At 41.5% G+C, this 24,700-nt stretch overlaps 1 protein-coding gene and 1 pseudogene across 1 annotated transcript in view; both read right to left on the reverse strand.

Annotated features, from left to right (window-relative positions):
• The window catches only part of LOC147010667 (mannosyl-oligosaccharide 1,2-alpha-mannosidase IA-like), a 506,989-nt gene that overhangs the window by 230,027 nt on the left and 252,262 nt on the right, over positions 1 to 24,700 (reverse strand). The gene's annotated exons all lie outside the window — the stretch shown is intronic.
• LOC147010668 (uncharacterized) lies at positions 454 to 19,503 on the reverse strand (annotated as a pseudogene).

Below are 24,700 nucleotides of genomic sequence, written 5' to 3' on the forward strand. Positions count from 1 at the left end.
ATACATATATATACACATACATACATATATATACACATACATACACACATACATACATATATATACACATACATACATATATATACACATACATACATATATATATACACACATACATATATATACACATACATACATATATATACACATACATACATATATATACACACATACATATATATACACATACATACATATATATATATATATATATATATATATATATATATATATATATATATATATACACATACATACATATATATACACATACATACACACATACATACATATATATACACATACATACATATATATATATATATATATATATATATATATATATATATATGTATATATATATATATATATATATATATATATATATATATATATATATATATATATATATATATATATATACACATACATACAAGAACTTGGGAATGACTTCAGAGGTTTTACGATGACTCGTAGAGATGTGCCAGGATACCTGTGTGTTGCATGCTTCTGAGTTGTATGGTCTGGGTTTGATTCTTTACTGAATACGATCTGACCACATGCTGTCAACGTATGGATTTGCAGGGAGGACCTTCTCTCAAAAAGTGTGTTGAACTTGGAATGGGTGTTAAACTGGCTGTTCCATCTGCCAGCAAAGTATTGTGGTTACACATCCCACAGTACTTTTTCTAAAACAGACTATTTTGTGCCACATCCTTGGCCAAACTAAAATCGCCATTTCTTCATTCTTTGCCAAAACAATGCTGTACTATACCTGATAATAATGATGCTATAACACAGAGTAACTGCTCAGTGTCAGGGGCTACAGACAGGTCCAACCTCCAGCCGAGGAAGAGCAACTTGGAATTAAATGATGCATGTGCATTCACACCCACACACATACAAACATATGCACACACATCCATGCATATCCACATATGTACACACAGATACGTGTACACACACACACACACACACACACACACACACACACACACACACACACACACACACACACACACACACACACACACACACAAACACTTCTTCATATGTGTGTGGACAATTACGGAACATCATCTGGCTAAATGTCACTTTGTTCTTCCTGTGTTGATTTGTCCATTGTCTCTGAATCTCCTCTTAATTCTAAAATGAATAATTACCCAGATTAAGCACTTCAAAGAGTAATTGTTATGCTGAGACATTGTTAATCCTGCTTCATTCTCTCTCCTCCCGTTCACTCATAAGAAGATAATCATTAAAAAAATTATAGGTCAAAAAGTTTAAATCGTGAAGATTAGTTCTTAAGAACACGATGTCACTGTTTGCTTCCTGGCTATATCTTGTATTCCCATCTGGATTCAGTAAGCCGCTATAGCCAGCAATAATCTGCTGACCTTTCCGGTCAGTCTGTAGTGACATTAGTACAAAATTCTATTGTGCGGCACGTACCTGTCAAGGTAACTGATTGTAGGTTGTAAAAGCACAATTCGTGAAGAATTATCAAGCGTGTGCTTCCTTTTGAATCACCGCTATTAATTGTTTCTCTGAACAATGGCTTTCTGTTTGATGTGGCAGAATTATCGAATACCGTCTCCAACAACGCTTGCAATTAAGTATAAATTCTGCAATGGGATTTGCACTCATCACCGTGTTCCCCACAATACCTGAGTTGAGGTCTCAAAATATCTTTAGAGTCTGTTTCACCGATCACAGTCACGTCACGTGTTTATATTGCACGTGGTTTCAACCTTGGAAGTCACAAGATATGCTCAAAATACGTTCCATTGATGAAAATTACTCAATGTATCTAAGATCTGTTTCACTGATGATGTTCACAAATTATTTTTGACAGGATGTCGCGCAGTGCTCATTAGAGGTGCAGAAACAAGCCTATTTTAATCACATCCGTTTTCTGACATCAGGAGGAGAGTTCACCGAACAGGTGAAACTGCTTTGGAAATAGGAAGCATATTGCGGTGGATTATCATGTTTTAAAGGTTTAACTGATTTCCGCATATAAAAATCTTTGCAGTTACAATTTCTGGATGCTAACCTGCCATTTTTCTTCGTTTTTTTTGGATGCCAAATGCGAAGATGGATATATTGGTGCATTTTATAAAAAAAAAATTCTCAAATGATCTTAGGCTCCTTGGAGTAGCTTGTACAGGAATCACTTTGCAGGGCAAGGACATCAGGAGAGATCGATATACTTTTACTTGAATTGCAAGGACGTGAGTAGACATGGACAATTTAACATGGTATATGGGATTTTAACCTGGGATCACAGCATCACGAGTGAAACGTTTATATGGGAGCACCAAAGAGACCAACTCCATGCAATAATTAAAACTTCGAACGATTTAGAAGTTAAAAGCAGATAAGCAATTGTAGATAAGATGGCGAATCAGAAAACATCATCTGGGAAACGTTAAGGCTGAACTATCCAACCTGTCTCCATCAATGTCATGGTGGCGCATTGTTACATCTGTCTCTGGTGTGTGCTTTGCCTCCATTCGCTTCCTCAATTCAAATGGCATCACCTTAGACTCTGCCAGAGACAAGGCTGAACGTCTCAAGCCATTGTTTGTCTCCAAAGCTCACATACTAACCCCAACACTCTCTGGCCACACCTAATCCCCTCAAAACCATTGCTATGCCTTCTAAGCATTGTGACTTCTTATTCAAAAGGTAGAGAAATTTCTGATGACCTTTGGCTCTTGCTCTGTTGCTTTGTTATCCTCTGTCAAGTCTTTTCAGTCTGTCCTTCACCTAAAGTCACCCCCATTTGTTTGGAAGACTGCCAACATCACTCGATCTGATACACAGGGAGCAAAATCATCTGCTCAACAACAGGCGAGTAAGCTTCCGATTGTAAACAAAGTCAAGGCATCCATCATCGTGGTTAACATCGTCTTTCCTTTTCTCAAATGGCCTAATCTCTGACAATCAGTTTGTACTCCTGTTCTGCCCACTCAACTTTGGATATGCTGCTGAGCTTCTCTCAGAAGCAAGAGGTTATGGCTGTGTCTCTGGACACATCTCAGGCATTCGACACAGTGTGACACCCTGCTCTCTGCTTGCAAAGCCTTCTGCCTGTGGAATGCAAGGCCATCTTTGTTGCTGGCTTGCTACCTTCCTCCATTCATGCATTCAGCATGCAGCTCTCAACAGAATCCTCTTTTCCTCTCTCGATATGCTGGAGTGTCTCAAGGTAGCGTGTTTTGCTGAGTGCTGTTTTTCATTCACATTAATGACCTCAACAATCCAAAACCCCCTCTTCTTCTGCCTCTTCTTCTTCTTCACAGACATTTTGACATTAAACAGTATAATTCCACATCCCACCGACAGGCCAAAAACAGCGACGCTCCTCTCTGCTGACCTGGAAAGGAACAGATGTTGGTCAAACTCAAGAAACATGTCTTTCAATGCAAGTACATCTCACAGTTCTTACCCTGTCTTCTCCAAAAGGGTCATCAAAAGAACCCACACAATAGACCACTCCAAGAGGTTCAGTTTCTTAGACTTCTTGGCCTCACCATCAGCTGAAATCTCTCCGAGGTAGACTATATATCAAATCTGGCCTCACAAACCTGCCAGAGATAGGGCATCCTCTATGTCAGATATTCCTTTGCAAATCTGAACTTCTCACAGCCAACAATGCCATTTATGGTCAATGAAATACTGCTCCCCCACATTTGGACTCATAACCCAGCTTCACACCTGTCTCTCTTATATGCTTGCCATCTTCTACAAAGAAGCAAAGACACTGGGCTGAATGTTCTATCAACGTAGACAGGTCGTAGACCAAGAATTAACAGGGTCCAACTACACTTTTTTAAAGTTTGAGAAAAATGAAATCAAAAATTCAAAGTGGAATTGCCGCTATCTCATAACATTTTATTTTCATATCGTGTGCTACATAACAGGTACATATAAAGGTTACATAAAATAATTTTACTTAGTTTCCTCTGTTGCCCTTCTACATGGACTTCTTCTAAATTTGAATGAAATGTCAGATAGACCCTGTTAATTCTCGGTCGACGAGGTGCTGGCTGTAGTTTTCTACTGCATCTCTTCAAGTCTTCCTCCCTCGGCTCTTTCATCCTTCCTGCCCTCCCTAGCCCACACAATGGCATTGGTAATTCCAGCAACCATCTCCTTATAAAACGCTCAAAATCCAGGATCACTGCTCACCACTCCTTTTGTCCTTTCTTACTCCGCTTGTGGAACCTCCGTTCTCATTCTGTTGAATCCCACTCTTCTCCCCTGGACTCCAAGACGGCAGTACATCCCCACCTCAGATCATATTCTATATCCTCATTAACCCTTCCCATCTACTTGCAGGTTGCTACATTTCCTTAATCTCTCCTCCTGTTCGTTCATCTCCTTGTTGCATCCACATGCCATCTCACTGCCCCACTGTCAATGCGTTGCACTCTTCCCACTGTCACCTCACTCGTCCATGAGCCTAGACATTGTGAAGTTCCTGTGCAGTGGAATATTTTGGTGAAAGCATGCTTGATTCTGAGCTGTCTGGTCATAGATTCAATATATGGTGAGGCATCGGATTCAATCCATGTCTCTAAATAATCATACATATATCATGTGCGAACCCCTCCATGAGCCTGTCACTATGGAATGAATATGACACGAAGAAAGGTTATGTGAAGTGTTGGTGTCGGTGTTCGAATGTAGAACAATATGCGGTGCCATTGTATGTTGAAATGCTTAAAATCCCTTTGAAAGTTTATAGGAGAAAAAAGAAAAGACTTGGGATATTATTCACATCAGCAAGGAAAAAAGTGACAAGACCCAGGGGCACCAAATGAACGAGAAAAAGGGGATAGCAGGAATAAAATAAATAATAGTGGAGCAATTTTTCATTCTGAGCATTTACCTTAAATATGTGGAGTGATCTGTCAAGAGTCAAGAGTTATAGAGTTATCTGTCAAGAGTTATAGATCCAGGAGGAGCCAAATAGCTTAAGAAGGAAATAATTACCGTATGTGCAGTTCAAATGGATGTCACAAGTCAGAAGGTGTGGGGTTATTAGGATATGTGTGTAAGGCTATCAGGGTGTTTCATTCAAGAGGAGTTTCCCTTTTTCAAGGACAACAAAAGAAACTCTGAATGTTCTGACAATGCATCAGGGAGAGGATTGTCTCCATTTGCGCCTTTATTTATTTATTTATTTTTAAACCCCACTCTGGGGTCCGTGTCTGCTTTATGCTTTGTGAAATTGAGGCCCAGCTGTTCTTCCTTATTTCCAATACCATTCTCTATTCTCTCTCTACTTGAATTGTGCAGGAGTATTGTCACGTGACTCAATTGCGGCTCTGCTTTGAAGACTTAGGCCTAAGTCACATTTGCCACGGCGGCCGTGGGGTCTCCAAAATCTACGGTCACTAGCAATTATACGGCGGCCGCAGTATTTCCACGGTCACACAATGTAGCAGTCACATATGTTTTTATTTTTCGGGTAGCCGCACGGCCTATTTAAAAATTGTGGAGACTGAAAACGTGGGGTTGCCGTACGGTCCTTGATTTGATGTCGCACGGTGACCTTAAGGGGGCCCTGCGGCGGCCATAGAATTTTCAAGGCAGACGCAAGGTAGCCTCAAGGTGCCTGCAAGGTGACCGCAGGGGGGCCCTAAGGTGAACGTGCGACCAGACGGACGGTCACGAGTGGGTTCATTTAAAAAAAAAAATTTTTCAGCTTGTCGAATTGCTACGGCGAACGTAGAAATGAAAAAAGGTATAACTCCGCGTTATAATTGCATGGTGACCCCTACGGCCTGTAAAAGATAGCCAAACGGCGTAGGGCCACCCTGAGGCCACCGCACGTTTCTGTCAATTTCGAGGGCGTACGGCCGCCGTATCCTCGCCGTAGAGCAAATGTGACTTAGGCCTTACCCAGATGGTATCAGCGGCCATGTTCTCAAATCTTGATTTGTGACGACCTTTTTCTGTAAATGGCATTCTCGGTAGTTGGTCATCTCATTGCTTTGTTTTGATTTGTTTTTAACTTTGTCACCTTCTTGTTTTTGCTCATCATTTGTTAATGATCACGCTGTTTCTCCATGGAGGGAGGAATGGGGTGGGGGTGAACGAGGGTTGGAGGTGAGTAAACATATTTCTTCTTCAAAATATTTCAGAGCCAACAATTGATATAACCACTCTTTCAATGGTATCAGAGGACTCACCTACAGCTGTCTGGCTGAAAACTACACTGAGTAAGACCAACGTCTGTGCTGAGGTTTGCTGTCACTGGGCTATTCTTCCATGGTTGGGGAAAAACTTTCTGACAAAGTAATCTGGTCTGATATCCCATGAGATCTAACAGCACGGGGCCACATTAGTGCATCAAAACTATACCTGGATAGGTCAGTGTTAGACACAATCTCCCAAAAACACATGAAGTTACAAACACATAGAATTGTAAAACCTTACAACAATCTTTCATCAGGTTTAAGCTCTCACTTCAGCAGAAATAAATGTTAATGAGTAAAATCATCACCAATTGGAAGCCTTAAAGACAAGGAAGGACTGTAACATTAATGCTAGTCAAAACACATTTCTGCTGTAAGAAAGTTAAAAAGATTAAGAGAATGTCGGAATAAATCATTCCACAGAAAACATGAATTCATGCAAAAATGGTTACACTCTTGGATTTACTGTAAGACAAAAAGTTCAACGAAAAAGAAAATGCATTATTAGTCTGGGGTTATACGTGGCTGTGAAAATATTGCATTAGATGTTTGGAAAAAATTCGAGTGAAACTAGAACGGTACTTAGTAGAGCGCATACCTCCGCCAGGCTGAACAGTTTACGTTTTGTATCCCACTGATGGGCTGGATGTGCATCCGGACCTGAACCAAAATCGAACTGGCTTGTTATTGTCACCCACCCAACTCATCCACCAAGTTTTGTCAAAACTTATCCACCTTTTTGAAATATGATGCTATTCTGTACATCGGTTTTAGCCTCATCTCTCAATGGTGAAGAATCACTTTAAAAAAATTATCGAATACAGATACTGAATCAGATCTTCACCAAAATTGAATCAATTCGTCCTTGTCACACACCCAACATGCTCACCAAGTTTTGTGTGAATCGGTACACAACTTTTTGAAATATCCTGTTCACAGATAGACAAACAAACAGACAGACAGACAGGGGTGAAAACACAACCAATGTTCACCTTTGGTGCTGGAGGTAACGAGTCAATAAACTACTTTCATATTTCTGATGCTCTTCCCAAAGGTAGGTTCGTTGGTACCAAAGCAACCTCAAAGCAAGGATTACACTGGGTTGTTTGCCATTGTCCTCCCAGTGGTAGTCAGAGCAGGTATTTGTAACTTGCTTATGGTGCCGGCGATCACTCGCTTATTCTTGGTGAAGGATACCCTTTGGCTCTTTAATGTCCATTAACACCAGCAGATGAGACAGCCAGCTTAACATTCACCTGAGGGACAATGCACACATTGATGCCTCACCCTGCCTTCGAAATGCCAGGATGAGAGTTTCTAGCTGGCTCAGGATTATAACTCAGGGGAGACAGCTCAGAGGCATGTGTGCATACTTCTAAACCATCCTGGCAGCTCCAAATTTAACTTCGTATTCGGAAAAGCAACAACCACAATCATCTGATTTCATATGCTTATTGTGTATATTTGTGTCTCTTGAAGTACTCGACCAGGTACCATAAAATCCATTTCATGATGAAGGTTTTTGTCAGAGAAGTTCCAGTTGTATATTATTTTTTCCCCTAATGAATGGCCTCGTATGTTTTTTGTAATTTTTTATCATTCAGCTTACTTAAACGCTATCTTTACTGAAGAATTACGAGATGATAAAATATCATGAGATTGTGAATCTAAAGGTGATTTTTAAATTTACTTTTAACATTGTTCTTTACGAATAGGAACAGGAACAACATGGGAATGCTCCTGTCGTTCACCTTCGTGCTTCTTTCGTTTTATACTTTCATTTGTGCCTCATTAAATTCACATGTTTAATGTGACTGTGGAAAGTATGTGATGCACCCTTTTTGAATTGATATGCCAGTAGTCTAGTAGGAAGAGGGGGGTATCATGCACCCCCCAGAAATATACTTCTCATCAGTGTTTCTAGATTGGAAAAAGTGTGTAGAAAATGATGAGCTATGTTAAAAAGTCGTCAAAATGTCCCACGTATCATTTTTATGCAAATTAGTGCCCCTATTATCGAAAAATCTAGTTTCACTATATCTCAGCCAATATTGCAGATAACTGAACAAATTAGGTGTCTTGACAGATGTTGTTGTGTTTTTAACCAGTTTATTTATTTTGTAGTACAAGGGTCAAACATCATAATAGAACTCTTTTTCTCTTTCCCATTCCAGATAAACAGTCAGGTGGAATATGAGGTTGCCCTCTCCTGTCACAATTTGGGGTGTCTGATAGGTTGAGACTTCGTCCAGGACCTGGGCCAGGGCAGTTTCCAACTCTAAGCCGAAATCGTAGCTCTCAGAGTGGCCAAGCCTGTGTAATATCATGGTGAGCTGCCTGCTTCGGAACAAGTGCCTGACAGTCACACAGAGTGGAATGTGTTTTGGTAACTTCCATTTTCCCTCTGACACTGCATGGCACAGGTCTTGCCCAATGGAGAATACCAGACGCTTCATCTTTTCAGTCTCCATGTCTTCCTTGCCAGCCATAACCGTGCTGAGGAACCGGACAAGGTCTGGGGGGTAGGATATTTTCAGGAGTGAGCTCCATGTCGTCAGCTGTTGGCGGCCAAGGTTGGTCTTTGGACTCTTTGAAAGCCTGTAGAATATTCTGACGAAGTAGGAGAGCAACGTTTTGGTACTTATCTGTGCTTCCGAGAGTGTAAGCTCGTGCAAGAGCATTGGAAACGGTGATATTCGAGCTGTACACAAGCCATAAAGAAATGGCATCAGCTTTGTCATGATCAACCTTCGTGAAGTGGATATGCTCCTTGATTGGGTCATTCTGTAGGCGTTTCAGTAGTTTCTCGGAGCAATAACTTGAGTTCTCGTACCCTTTCGATTTAAGTTCTTCGATATAGAGCAAGCACAAGGAAGATAGCTGTAGAACCTCATTTTGTTGGACGACCTGAGTTTCAATGTGTTTCAGTACCGAGACGAATGCCTTTTCATGTGCGGCTGACATGCAAGCCTGCTCAGTATCTTTTGCTCCTTCGGCTCTGCAAGTCCCGCACTCGTAGTTAGCGAATGCTGTGCAGAAAGATTTAAAGCATGACGGATGGTGTTTGGCCTCACAAGCAAAGAGGTCTTTGCTTTTCACCTGTCTATGAAGTCGAACTAGACCCATTTTCTCAGCCCGTGATTCAATTTGCTCCCATGCATTTTCTTCGTTCTTATAAGATGTGAAGTATACAGGTCTCTCAGTTTTGCGATGACCATCTTTGATCTCAACTTTGTCACAGAAAATGCACTCTGGTGGAAAGATGGGTCCAGCAGAACCCCCTGATTACGAGGAGAGTGATGCCGCTGTGAGGTTGATGGTTCTGGTTCTGTATCATCTCCCAGAAGCTGAAGGTTGCCAGTAAAGCACCGATAACAGTTGCGGTGATACCCAACACTTTCCAGGTCACTGGAGAGAGTTGTAGGGATCTGGTCACACACTGATTGCATATGATATGGGGACTCGTGTGATTGGTGGAGACATCGATCCTGGATCTTCTGAAGCTGTTGTAGTTTTTCTGTAGCAGTTCCTTTGATTTTAGTGAGGGGTGTAAAATGACCATGATCAGACATGGATGGCACATGAAGGATGCATGCAGGTGGAGAGCATTTGTGAGCTGCAGGATCTACACTCCGTTTTCTTTTGGGCATGCCGGCTTAATGTCTACTTCTACCACCACTGTTAGAGAAATGAATGATAAATCACCATTAATGTTAAAGGCGCCCTGTTTATGAAATCTGGACTTCTAAATCTGATAACAGACGTTCTGAGTGCAACCATCATGTTCTACAGTGGCCTAATGTTTGATGCTCACAAATGTTTTTGGGATACAAGCAGTGATAACAACAATTAAGCTAGCACCCTATGTGGATTTTAAGAGGCTAGTTATAGCTAACATGGTGCTAGCTAGCTCAGCTGTGATGCTGCCTGTTTCTGGTTCCATGCAGAAACTGACATCCACGTGTGTGTGTGTGTGTGTGTGTGTGTGTGTGTGTGTGTGTGTGTGTGTGTGTGTGTGTGTGTGTGTGTGTGTGTGTGTGTAGCTGAGTTAACTTCTTACCTTGTTGGTTTGGAGGTTGAATACCCAGCAAAATCAGTTGGCATCAACGAAGATGCAGAACTCTTAACGGAGGTATTGAATACATTTACGAAAATAGGAAATGGCAGCAATGGCAGGACTAATTTGCATAATAGCATGCCAGAGATACATGTGGCCACTTCAGGAATAGTTTAATTATGATATTTGACCCCCAAAACATGGATCTCGACACCTTATTTGTTCAGTTATCTGCAATATTGGCTGAGATATAGTGAAACTACATTTTTCGATAATGGGGGCACTAATTTGCATAAAAATGATACGTGGGAGATTTTGACAACTTTTTAACATAGCTCATCATTTTCTACAATTTTTCCAATCTAAAAACACCGATTAGAAGTATATTTCCGGGGGGTGCATGATACCCCCCTCTTCCTACGAGACTACAGTGGATAAAATTTTTTCCCTGTTTCACGTGGACAATAAAAAAATAATGAAATGATGGGTCAAATGGCCTCCTCCTGCACCAAAATTCTTTGTGTATCCTTGTGCAATGCTGATAATAATGGGAATAAAGGTGGAAGAGAGGACAGAGAGTTGGGGGTGAGGCAGTGAATTGGGAGAGGGGGAGTTGAGGCTTTGAGGGAGTTTTGAGGACTGTGGTGTGCAGGGTGGGGGAAATTGAGGACTCGGAGTTAGATGGATGAGTGGGGGAGTGTTGAGGACTTGGGGTAGTTTTACATTACACGGAATTTCTGTGTTTCCCTGCTACTTCTACAAATATTAACATTATGCACAGCCCTTCCTTCATTGTGTTACAGGACATTTAAAGGAGGCGATAAGCCACAACCAAGTGATGTGCAAACTATACAGGGCCTTTGAAATAGTGTCGATACGTAAAAGGGTCAGGGACCTAACACCCTTACAGCCAACAACATGGTAACTATCGTCTCCAACACCAGATGGACACTGTTCACGGACATGGAAACTATTTTCACGGACATGTTTAACACCGGCCATGTAAGTCCATCTAAAAACTTGGATGTACTTTTCACCAACGGTTTTATGAGTAAATATAGTGTGATATGAGGAAGTAAAATAGTTTGTGCAGACAGATAAAGTGACACTATTGGGATAGGCACAGTAGTGAGGAATTGCATGGTGAGGCCTTGTGTTGAAGTGTACTGTTAGTACTGCAGCTCTGCAATGGATGTGGGAGGAAAAACAGGCTTAATAATGCATGAAAACGCAGCCACTTAATTGCGACGAATGCACGTGTCAGGCGCGTTCTGCTGCAGGAAGATTCGTCGGGTGAGGCAGCATTGATCTACAGCAAGGTCGTTAGACGAAGCGTTGGATGAAATGTTGCTTCACTATTCCCCCTTTCCACCTCCCACTCCTTTTACTGTCAGGCCCAGATAGTGTCCCCATCTGTACAATATTGCTCAACAAGTGCAAGTTTCTTCTCTGTTGATGGCTTCAAAAATCTGCAAAGGGCATTTTTACATAATTTTTATCATGCCAAGCTGCTGTCAGAATAATTGTGATTAAAACCCTACAAATGTGAATGAAGGAATATTGTCTAGACTGTTCTAAGCATAGATGATCTTCCAAGTCCTCCTCCTCCTCTTCCTGCTGAATCGTCTGGAGCAAAATGGGAATGGAAATTTTTTGTTGTTGTTGGACAAATGTTGCACTATTTTTGGAATTTTCAATTACAGAAGTTACAACTGCAAGAATTAAATGCTGGTCGAGTTATCTAAGGGACGATTTAATGTCGGGTTTACAACTACTTCCACTGATGAATCTGTGTTGCACAAATATTTCCAAAGGGTAAGATTCACAAATGTGGCCAAAATCATGTCAATCATTCGATGTTGAGATGAATTTCCTTCAAAAAAAAAACCCAAATGCCATGAAGGTTCAATTATGATAAACTAAGTGATGCTTTTGGGTTCAGTTTACCTTTTACATCGTTACCATGGGTTCCCTTGCAAGGAATTTTCAATGTAGAAGGAGGCCATTCGGCCCATCAAGCCTGTACAGTGGTTGCCAACATATGGCTGTTTGTTTGCGCTCTATCCTTTTTAAATGCTGCGTCGAACAAGGAAGCAGCACCTACCATTTAAAAAATATTTGGTATGACTCAGTCAGGGTTCAAACCACCAACCTCTAAGACTCGAGCGGACACTCTAACACAGTGTTTCTCAACCTTTTTTGTCCCACGCCCCACTTTGATTTTCAAAAAAAATCGTACTCCTCACCATTATTGGAGACACTACAGCATATACTACATGTGTTTTCAAAAGGCTTTATTAAAACATTATTGCAAATTTTATTCAATTGCTACTCACTTCAATGGGAGCCCTGCCCTTGACGCTGGCTGCAGATTTGTTTGATTCGAGGAACCAATTTTGTCCGTTTCAGCCTTAAATCACCACGTTTCGTGATTTCCAGTCGATTTCTCTGAGCTTTCAGCAAATCGGTAACAACACTAAATCCACATTCGACTAAATAAGATGATGGAAAATTTATCAATACTTCCCTTGCCAAAGTAGTCGAGTTTGGGTATTTCTTTTCGCTCTCCTCAGACAGCCACATCATGGTTCCTTTGATCTTGAAAAGAGTTTTCACAGACTCATCTTGTTGCAACTCGCACAACTCCTCTTGGTATTGCTCTGGTACTTGAGATAAATCCACCAGAAATGGCTGAATCATCCAAGAAGAGAACTCATAGCAAAGCTATGAAAGCGATCATATATTGATTCATTAATTCTGAATCCTCATGCCCCACCAAAATATTGCCACGCCCCACCTTGAGAAACACTGCTCTAACCATCATGCTGCCAAGTCTGGTTAGGTGCCGATCGTTTGTCTTTAAAGTGTTCTTTCAAAAAAAATTCAAGCACTCACGTGCATCCAAGCCTGAGTTACTGTACAGAGAAACACTTGAGCGATACATCTTTAATTTTCTGTTGAGCTTACTCATTTTTCAGGACTTTAAATATAAAGGCAACTAACTTTGTTAATAAAAAAGTTTATGGGCTAAATGTAGCTGCAAGCAAAGATCCAATGGCCGTGCAATATACAGTACAAGCCTTTGTCACAATTAACGGACTTTCACATTGGAATTGGGTCCATACTACTCGTATATAATTACTACAATTTATCCAACCTTCTTGTGGACTTGGCTGAGGGGGAAGTTTGGCCTTGATACTATTACTGTTGAGAAGATAAACTCTAGCTATGAGAGTAAAAAATAGGGGCTAAAAAAAACAAGTGTGTGTGTGTGTGTGTGTGTGTGTGTGTGTGTGTGTGTGTGTGTGTGTGTGTGTGTGTGTGTGTGTGTGCTGGCAGTTGATGCCACACTGACGATGACTTTAGGGTGGTGGGCTTTGGATCCTCGGGTCTTGAGTTCAAATCCCGCTCAGCTGTTGAATTAATACGAGGTGGGGTTGACTCTGCCTGTCATCTTTCTGAGGTCAGCATAATGAGTGCCAGTTTGCTGTGTATCCTTGTGGCAGCAAATTGGCGTCCAAAAGTTGGCCTCCAAAGCCAGCCACTGACAAGATATCCTCCATCATACAAAGTCCTTACTGTACTGTGTCAGAGTGGCGACCCGTCCAGGATTGTGCCCAATAGCCAAGGAGACTGCTTCGGCAGCACCAACACTCTGCACATAGTTTGGTCCCAATGGATGGATGGATGACTGTAAGTGGTGAGAACATATTGTATTCGGCTCATTACGATGTTGGTCCAAGTCAGGAGAATTTTGGAATCCCTGGAATCCCAACTCTCTCATCCTCATATGTGGTGATTTCAATTGTCTCCATGCAACTTGGCTGAGTGTTGGTTCCTCTCCCACCAGCCATAGCACTTCATTAAAGGACTGCTGTATCTCCATGGGACTGACTTAATCTGTGAACTTTCAAGCCAGATTTCTCCCAATGGCAAATCCTCCCTTCTGGACTTGGTGATAACCAACTTTCCCACAAATGTCTCCTGCTCTTCCTCTGCTCCAATTGGTTCATATGATCATATGCTTTTGAAAGTCGACATCTCACTGGCTATTCTCAGAGAGCTGCATCAATGCTGGCAAGTCTAGCATTTATATCAAGAAGATTGACAGGGACTGCAAGCAGCCATCTCTTCAGGACTGGTTTCCCATATCTACTGCCCTTGCTGTTAACTCAGCCTGGGAATTCTTCCACAGAAACCTGCTCTTTCTCATGCACAGATTCATCATATCTCATATTCAATTATATGACCCTTCTTCTCGTCCATGGTACACTGAATCCTGCAGAGGCAGTTTCTCTGAAATAACTTGCCTTCTCATCCTGAACTGAATCATCCCCCCTTTTCGTGTGTAGCCTTTTTGGCTGCTGGTTGCATCATTGGTTAGGGGCATGGCTATGCCGCTGATGCAAAGCCCCTATTACCAGTACACTGGTACTCATTTTGCCGACCTCATAAGGATGACAGGCTGAGTCAACGCCCTGGTGTTAATTCAGTAACCAACGGGGTTCGAACTCAAGACCATAGGATCCCAAGCCAGCACCATAACTGCTAAGCTAACAGCAGGCTTCGACTGAAGGCAATATCAGTGCATTCCAAAAATTCCGCAACAAGTGTGTGTCCACTCTCAGGAGAGCCGGAAAACAACTTGTCTCCCTCCTCTAAAACCTGGTGGTTACTTGTTAAGTCTGTCTCTGGAGTATGCTCCCCTTCCATCCCATCTCTCTCTTCAAAAGGCACCACAGCCAACTCCGCTCATGATAAGGCTGAATACCTCAATTCTCTGTTTGCTTCCAAATCTTGTGTGCCTAACCCTTCACTCTTGGTACCTGTCCTTCTCTGTCGTGCCCAATGCCCCTGTAATCCTTTTGGCCTTTGTGTCTTTTGCACCTGAGAAGGTGGAGAAAGTTATTTCAACCCTCAACTCTGACTCCGCTACTGGACTGGATGGCATCAGCTCACGTGTCCTAAACACCAACTCTGCTACTTTGCACATCCTCTCTCTGACCTTTTCACCCTGCATTTACCACAGGTCATCTTCCTTCTGCTTGGAAATCCACAAACATCACTGTTGCACCACAAACTAGAACACCACTCAGTAGAGTGCACACCTTCGTCAGGCTGAAGAGTTTACAGTTTGTTTGCATCCCAATGATAGGCCGGATCTGGATCCAGACTTTAACCAAAATTTAATCGGCTTATTCTTGTCACCGAATCAACTCATCCACAATGTGTTGTCATAACTCGTCCATAACGTTTTGAAATATCATGCTATATATCATTTTCAGCCCCATCTCCCAATGTGAAGAATCACTTAAAAAAAAAATTAAACTCTCCTATCCTGATCCAAATTCAGATCTTCACCAAAATCGAATCTATTCGTCCTTGTCAACCACCCAATCTAACCACCAATATGTGTCCGAATCCATTCATAGCATTTTGAGATATCGTACTATTTGTCATTTTTGGCCCTATCTCTTAATGGTGAACAATCACTTAAAGAATTATAGTATCTGCATCTGGGTATTCAACAAAATTTAAGCATTTTGTCCTTATCACACACCTAACCTCTCCACTAAATTCTGTCCGAATCCATTCACAACTTTTTTAGATACAGTATCATGTTCAGAGACAAACAAACAGACAGACATACAGTGGGGAGAACAAGTATTTGATACACTGCCGATAATGCAGGTTTTCCCACTTACAAAGCACGTAGAGGTCTGTAATTTTTATCATAGGTACACTTTTTTTACACTCATAGGTACACTCCAAAGATTTTCTATTGGGTTCAGGTCTGGAGACTGGCTTGGCCACTCCAGGACCTTGAGATGCTTCTTACGGAGCCACTCCTTAGTTGCCCTGGTTGTGTGTTTCGGGTCGTTGTCATGTTGGAAGACCCAGCCACGCCCCATCTTCAATGCTCTTGTTGAGGGAAGGAGATTGTTGGCCAAGATCTCACGATACATGGCCCCATCCATCCTCCCCTCAATACGGTGCAGTCGTCCTGTCCTCTTTGCAGAGAAGCATCCCCAAAGAATGATGTTTCCACCTCAATGCTTCACGGTTGGGATGGTGTTCTTGGGGTTGTACTCATCCTTCTTCTTCCTCCAAACACGGCGAGTGGAGTTTAAACCAAAAAGCTCTATTTTGGTCTCATCAGACCACATGACCTTCTCCCATTCCTCCTCTGGATCATCCAGATAGTCATTGGCAAACTTCAGATGGGCCTGGACATTCGCTGGCTTGAGCAAAGGGACCTTGCGTGCGCTGCAGGATTTTAATCCATGATGGCGTAGTGTGTTACTTATGGTTTTCTTTGATACTGTGGTCCCAGCTCTCTTCAGGTCATTGATCAGGTCCTGCCGTGTAGTTCTGGGCTGATCCCTCACCTTTCTCATGATCATCGAGGCTCCACGAGGTGAGATCTTGCATGGAGCCCCAGACCGAGGGAGATTGACTGTTATCTTGAACTTCTTTCATTTTCTAATAATTGCGCCAACAGTTGTTGCCTTCTCACAAAGCTGCTTGCCTATTGTCCTGTAGCCCATCCCAGCCTTGTGCTAGTCTACAATTTTGTCCCTGATGTCCTTAGACAGCTCTCTGGTCTTGCCCATTGTGGAGAGGTTGGAGGCTGATTGATTGAGTGTGGACAGCTGTCTTTTATGCAGATAACGAGTTCAAACAGGTGCAGTTAATACAGGTAATGAGTGGAGAATGGGAGGGCTTCTTAAAGACAAAACTAACAGGTCTGTGAGAGCCGGAATTCTTACTGGTTGGTCGATGATCAAATACTTATTTCATGCAATAAAATGCAAATTAATTATTTAAAAATCATACAATGTGATTTTCAGGATTTTTGTTTTAGATTCCATCTTTCACAGTTGTAGTGTACCTATGATAAAAAATTACAGACCTCTACGTGCTTTGTAAGTGGGAAAACCTGCAAAATCAGCAGTGTATCAAATACTTGTTCTCCCCACTGTACATACAGACAGACAGACATACAGCCAGGAGTGAAAACATAACCTCCATCCACCTTCAGTGGCCGAGATAAAAAGTTGAAAAAACTGATCCCCCTAACTATATAACTATCAGTATACTTCCAATAATATCAGCAAGGTCATGGAATCCATCATTACAGTTGATATGAAATCCTTACTTTTCTCCAACAACCTCATCTCAGATCACCAATTGGGTTTCAGACCAGGTCTCTCCACCTTGGACATGCTGCTCCGACTCACCCAACAATGGATGGAGGCCCTCAACATCAGACATGAGATCAGGGCCGTCTCTCTGGACATATGTTGTGCTTTTGATAGTCTGATAACCTGCCTTGCTCTACAAACTCTCTGCCTATGGCATCCAAGGCTAACTCCCACATATGGGTAACTGATTTCCTCTAGTCTTATAGCCAACGTATGACACTCAATGGAATCCTTTCATATCCTCTCATTGTCAATGATAGAGTGCCCCAAGGCAGTGTTCTGGGCCCAGTCCTATTCTTGATATTCACTAATGATCTCTCCAATCTCTGGAAGATCCACTTTATCTATTTGCTGATGACTGCACCTTGTGCCGTGACATCCTTAATCCTTCAGACAAGCAGGCTACAGCTTCATTCCTCTCTTCAGACCTTTAAAAAAAAATCACAAGCTGAGAAAATGCTTGGAATATCTTTCAATTCTGACAAATCTCACTCTCAACATCTCTTTCTGAAAGGACCACCTGGAAAACCTTCCTATCTACTTACTTAACAATCCTTTGAGGAAGCTCAATCATTCAAACTCCTGGGTCTCACTATCAGTCATGATCTTTTTTGGGAAAACCACAATCAAAAGTTGGCCTCCAAAGCCAGCCACTGACTAGATATCCTCCATCATGCAAAGTCCTTCCTTGGCACACCTGAACTCCTATCCACCGACAAGTCCTTCATCTGTAGCTTGATGCAGAACTGCTTTCCCTTCTGGGACGGCTCCCCTGCTTCAAGTCTTGCTCAGCTTGATGCTGTGGAAAACATGGCCTTTAAGATTATTGGAATCTGCCGCGATGAAGCTGAGTCTATGGGCTTATCACTTTGCCTTCGCAGACAGGTCGGTCTCTCTGTCTTCTCCCACCCCCTTTCTGGTCTTGCACCTTCTACTCTTTCCTTGCTTTGTCCCACCCCCCGACAAAGTTTCTGCAGGGTTCACATGGTTCACCATTAACCCCCTTCTGGTGAAACTACCTAACTTCAGGATCACTGCTTACGTCCCCTAATTTGTTCTTCTTTTTTTCCTGCCTGTGGAATTAACTTCCACATCCCCTTCAATGTCATGCTTCCCTCCAAGTCTTCAAGACAGCGGTCTTTTCCACAATCTCAGATCGTCCCCAATCCAAAACCATGATCTTTTCTACCATCATTAACTCCACCCAAATCTCTCCTCTGTTTAATTTCCAGTTTTCCTTCCTTGGAGTTTCTTTTTGTATTCATCTTTACCACCCCATGCATCCTCTGTATCAATCTTGTCCATCCCATGCATGTGTGTTTGCGTCCTGTCTTTATCTGTTACGTCCTGAATTGTTCAGTGTACTAGCTCTTCCACGAGCCTCGACTATGTATACAAAAACAAAAAAAGGTAAGTTGGGTTCCTCTTGTTACCCTCGCCAGAGGAGAGGGTATTGCATTTGGGTCCGTTTGTATGTTTGTTTGTTTGCAAAGAACATGAGTATGTTTTTTCTCTGCAACCGCTTGGCTGATTGACGCAAATTTTCACGAGAGGAGCGACTGCTCATGTAGAATGTTTTAATGATAACTATGAGGTTATAGGTCACGTGGTTGGAAAAAAGGAAAAACTTTGGACCTCGATATCTTCGAAACTGCAACATTGAAAAAAACTGGAACTTGGCACATGGCAAGTACTCTGCATGGGGAATAAATATGATTTTTGTATGATGTCATCATTTCCTTCATTATGACATCATAACTGCATACGTACAATGCTACATCCGATCAGTATGAAAAAATTTGAGGGTAATCTTGGGATAAATTGTTTTACAGAAGAAAAAAAAAAAACTTGATGATGTCATCTGTCACTTGGTTCAGCAGCCTTTTTTTTTTTAACAAACTTTCAAAAATCTTCGCTGAAATGGCTGAACAAATCAAGGTGAAACTTTACAGCTATGACCACCTATCCATGAGTAACAAAACATTCCCACATATGACATGATAAGTCACAGTTTGGCAGCCATCTTGGATTTACCCACAAACCTTCAAACATCTTCCCCAGAAAGGCTGGACAGATCGAGAGGAAACTCCACACACATGTTCCCCAAGTCTTGGGGATACCAGGGTGTTCACAAATAATTGATAGGTCGCATGGTCTAGCAGCCACATTGGATTGAACATAAATCTTTTTAAAATTCCTTCTTTTGAACTGGTTCATCAATCGACGTGAAACCTCACAATTAGGATCTAGTAGTGATGAAGAATATATGTTTTAAATTTCAACCTGATTGGACACATGGTTTGGCAGTCAGAATTATTTTAAATTTTGAATATGGGTTCTTTTTTTTTGGAATAAGGCTCACTTGGCTGTGCATGGATCTGTTTGAGTGTAGAGGAGTAGCAGCTGAAAACCAAATCCTATCCAGGTTCCTCCTGATGACCTTCATTTTTGCTTTTTGCTTGTTTGGATTCCTTCGGATGACTCCAATGCAGTACTCTTCCACTTGATTTGAATAGAATATTCTTAAATCCCATTCTGAATTAAATTTAATAATAATAAACATCATGGGTCAGGGTCAGATGTCCGATCAAAGGGGGATGCATCAAAGCAGGACGTCTTGATACCCGGTCATCACTGCCAGCAGTTATAAAGTGGCAGTTCTAGTTATGTCTATTATTAATTATGTAACACACCAGTACACAAACACCACACAAAATACACTACACAAAACTAAACAAAAACCACACAAGACAAGTCCTGGCAAGGGTCTATAATTTCTGATTGCTCTTTCTCTTATTCTTCTATGTTTCCAGGTAATTCCATATGGCTTCAATGGGATTTGATTCCTGACTCTAGGAAGGCTATTCTAACACTTGGAGCACACACCAGCTGTAACCCATGAGAAGCTCCAAATATGGTTTTACATCATTGGAAGTGTATTTAGGATCGTTATCTTGTTGGAAAATGAATCCTCTTCCGATGAAACTATTTCTACTTGGAACTGCCTGGTGCTGCAGTATCTGCTTGTAGTTCTCTTTTGTTAGCATCCCATCGGTTTTAACAAGTTTTCCTCCAATAAAAACTGAGATTCAACGACAGACAGTCAAAGAGCCAGCCCCGAGTTTAACAGTGGGCTACAAACATTGCGTGTCATAACATTCTCCAGGTCATCGGCGTACGAACTGGCGTCTTACATCCAAAAAGTTCAAACTTCGATTCGTCAAACCAGAGTACCTGATTCAATTGTTTAGTCACCCAATCATGGTGATGCCTTGCAAATTTCAGACATTTTTACCATATTCTGTTGTCTCAGCAATTGTTTCTTTGCTGGAACTCTGTCATGGATACCTGCTATAATCAGCCTTCTGTGCACAGTACTGGACGAGATGTTAATTTTCAGGCCTGCTCTCATTTCATTTGGCAGCTGATGACTTCATCTTCTTCTATCGCATAAGCTGAGCAACTTCAAGTGCTTGTCTTGCCCTGGGGAGGTTCTTCTGTGTCTTCCTGGTGTTTTCTTGTCTTGTACAAAGTCAATTTTTTAAGGGTTGCAAAGTGTATCTCAAACCATTGGAGGATATCTTCAGCTTTTGTGCTATTTTATCCATCGTGTGCCCTTGTTCTCGTAGAGTTTGGATCTTCACACGCCGTTCTGTTGAAAATTACTTCCTTAGCACCATTTTTAATCCACTCAAATACTTTCAAGCTAGGGACCAAGTTGATGAAAACTAATTTCACACATTCACTAATTTGCTGCTTTTATTGTGGTTTCTTGTAATTCGCATTAATGTAACTGGTGTTGATTACTTCAATTACTTACTATATAAAAATCTATAAACTGTTTGCTGCATATTCTCTTTGTGGTAAGTGGATATTACTTGCACATGATAATAGAATATGTAAAGCAAAAATTTAACTTTTTCAATTTCCGAATTAATTTTATATACTTCCAAGTGACATGTGATATTAAATTGAATTTCACAGAAATTTGAATTATTATCTACCTATATTGCACACTTCTAACTTCCCACAAATGTTTAATCGGGAATCGCATCACAAAGGTGAAAACAACCCAAACTTTTAAACAGTACTGTAGATTTGTATACGTTTCCTTGCAAGGAACTATGGAGAAGGAAGCCATAAGGCACATCAAATCCTATGCTATGATTGCCAAACTATGGTTGTTTGTCCATACTTGTACTTTGTAAATTCTGAGCATCAAGCAAGGGAGTAGCACATACCATTTTTAAAGTCTTTGCTATGATCAGGGTTCAAACTGATGCAACCTTCCAGATGAAGAGCAGATGTTCTAACAATTATGCCACTTGGCAACATTTTTTATAGCTTCAATTTCCAAGACATGTAAAAAATACACAATACATGAAGTCGGACAGATAAAGAAATGTAATGCAATTGGCAAAGCTAATAAATGAAGACGCAGTATTACAGACTTTTGTTCTGCCTAAAAATCAGAAATTGTGCAGTTTCTGAATGGTCATGCAGGATAAAATGGGACATTAACAGCCTTGCTAACGTCAGCTACTCGTCGATCTTTAATTCACTTTTTGTTGTAAAATTGTGAAGCGAAGCAAGGACAGGAGGAACAAAAGATTGTGGATGTAAAATATGCAAAGTTAGTGAATAGGTGGGGGGGGGGGAGGGAAGGGGAAGGGAGCCTCTAACCTGTCTAGCCTGGGTTCATATCTCGGCTCAGCTGTAAACTGTCATCCCAGTGTTTCACAGGCGGTGTGATCTATCAATGTGTATGCAGTCCCTCAGATGGATGTTAAACTGTGTGTCCTGTCTTCTGGCATTAGTTGGTGGGCTTTAAAGATCCCACAGTGTCATTCATGAAGAGTAGACAAATTATTGCTGGCATTAATGGCCAAATTCAAAATTCCTGCCCTGGCTCTTAGTCGATTTTATGCAGCTTCTTCAGCTAGAAGAGAATGGGAGTCGATATATTTATATAATCCTAGCCACCTAGGTTTATTTGAAAAGGTGAGACATAATTGGTTATTTCCTCCATTCACAGGTGAGAGATGTAGGTGGGTGTTCATTTTTCATAAAAATGCGAACTGCTTTTGACGTTTACATGTGGTACATGTATGTGAGCTTCATTGGAATGCCTTTCTGTCTGCGCTGTTGCTGATGATTTGCCAACAAGCGATGAAACCGGTCCGGCAGCTGAGGGGTGTGTGGTATTGGGATTCTCATGTGTGTACTATTTGTGAACATCCTAACAGCAATGAAGGAACTTTGGGGAGGATTGGAAACATCAAAGGGCTTACCTTGGGTAGCCTTTCATGGTTGCTTTATGAAACTTCTTCAGCGAGAAGAGCATGGGAGGAGTCGATATATTTATATAATCCCAGCCACCTGGGTTTAATTGATTAGGTGAGAGTAAATTGGTTAGTCCCTCCATTCACAGGTGAGAGATGTCGGAGGGTATTCGCTTTTCATATATGTATATGTATATATATATATATATATATATATATATATATATATATATATATATATATATATATATATATATATATATATATATATATATATATATATATATATATATATATACACACACACACATATACATGTCCAAAAAAATCAATTTCTTCATTCTCCAACCGATAGTTTTATACAAAGACATTTCGGCCAGCAACCCTACATGCACCAGGCCTCCACTAGCTTTTATCAAGAACAATTTCCTTGTTTATCTCCCCCCAGAATTTCCTGGGGGATGGGGTGGGCCTGTTCCATCAACCAATTACAAAGCTGTATTGTGAGACCTCGTGACCTTTAACCCGTGACAAGCTTGTGTTGCATCTCTCCAAGTCGTGCAATGCCTTTGCTGTCCTCGTTGATTATATCCCACTTTGCCTCTGTCCTCCTTCCACCATCGGTTCCTCTCTGGTGTATTTGTAAATGAGGGAACCGGAAGCCTATGATAACACCACAGTCAACTCTGTCAGAAGTGACCTTGTTTGCCTGTTGTGCCATGTTTCCAATATTCGCCTCCGAGCATGGTTCAGGGATGCTGCCAGCATGTTCACATTGTCCGATAGGGGAACATGGCCCACCCTTAACTCGTGCTTGGTGATTGCGGACCTTTCTGGGTGATTGTAATTGAAGGTCTTCTGATGTTCTTTAATGCACTGGCTTAAGGTTCTTCCCATCTCTCCTATGTATTCTGTACCACAGTCACATGGAATGGTGTGTATCACATTTGTGCGGTCATTCTTTTGAGTTCTGTCCTTGATGTTGGTCAGTGCTCATCTCAAGGTGTATACCGGTTGATAATTAACCCTCACACTGACCAGTCTCAAAATCCTGCCAATCCTTTGGGCTACTTCTCGCACAAAAGGTAGCATTATGTCTCACACGGTAAAACCGCATGGTAAAACCATAAAAGGTAGCATGCAATAGCCTTTGGGTGGTTCTTGTGGAGCTCCAGATGCAACTGTTCCAAGACCTCAGGAAACTCCACAAGAACCACGACAAGGCTATTGCATGCTACATTTTATGGTTTTACCATGCGGTTTTGCCGTGTGAGACATTATCCGTGATGATGCCCACCAAAACAGTCAGGATGTGCGGCTGATGTATAAATGACGAATGTGGTCATCATTGGTTAGATATTTATCTGTATGCCATCCAGACGAGGGCAAATAAGCCCGAAATCTGGATAGACGGCTCTGTTTGATGTTTAACTGATGTTGACCATGTAATCTTTGTCTGTTTGACAGAGTCGCCAGGCCGAGGCCTCTGCGTTGGAGGTGACACTTTGGTGTAGGACTATGTCCAATGAAGATCGACGGAAGGTTCGTCACACACCACATGTTTCGACTTACAAGCCAATCAGGTCATGTGCCTTCTGGTTGAATGGCTTGCATTAGTGGGAAAAATCGTCTGAGTGGAAGACAGACAGTTGTTCTTTGCATATTATGCAGTTTTACCATGCGAGACATAATCAGTGGCAAAGCTCACTATAACAGTCAGGAGGTGCGTTTGATATATACGTATTTACGTAAACATGGATATACGAGGGTGGTCCTTATTCCTCAACTTCGGATTTTCTGAGCTCAACCCCCGGGATTCATTGGAATAGTTGAGAAAACTCTCCTGGTGAACTTTTTTTTTTCCAATCGGACAACATTTACCCCTCCCTCATCGACCTTGAAGTTTCACCCTGAAAAAAAACCAAAATGTTAGGGGGGCGGTGA

This window comes from Eptatretus burgeri, chromosome 16 (assembly GCF_056783735.1).
Source record: "Eptatretus burgeri isolate ZD-2024b chromosome 16, Ebu_testis_v1, whole genome shotgun sequence".
Taxonomy (NCBI): Eukaryota; Metazoa; Chordata; class Myxini; order Myxiniformes; family Myxinidae; genus Eptatretus; species Eptatretus burgeri.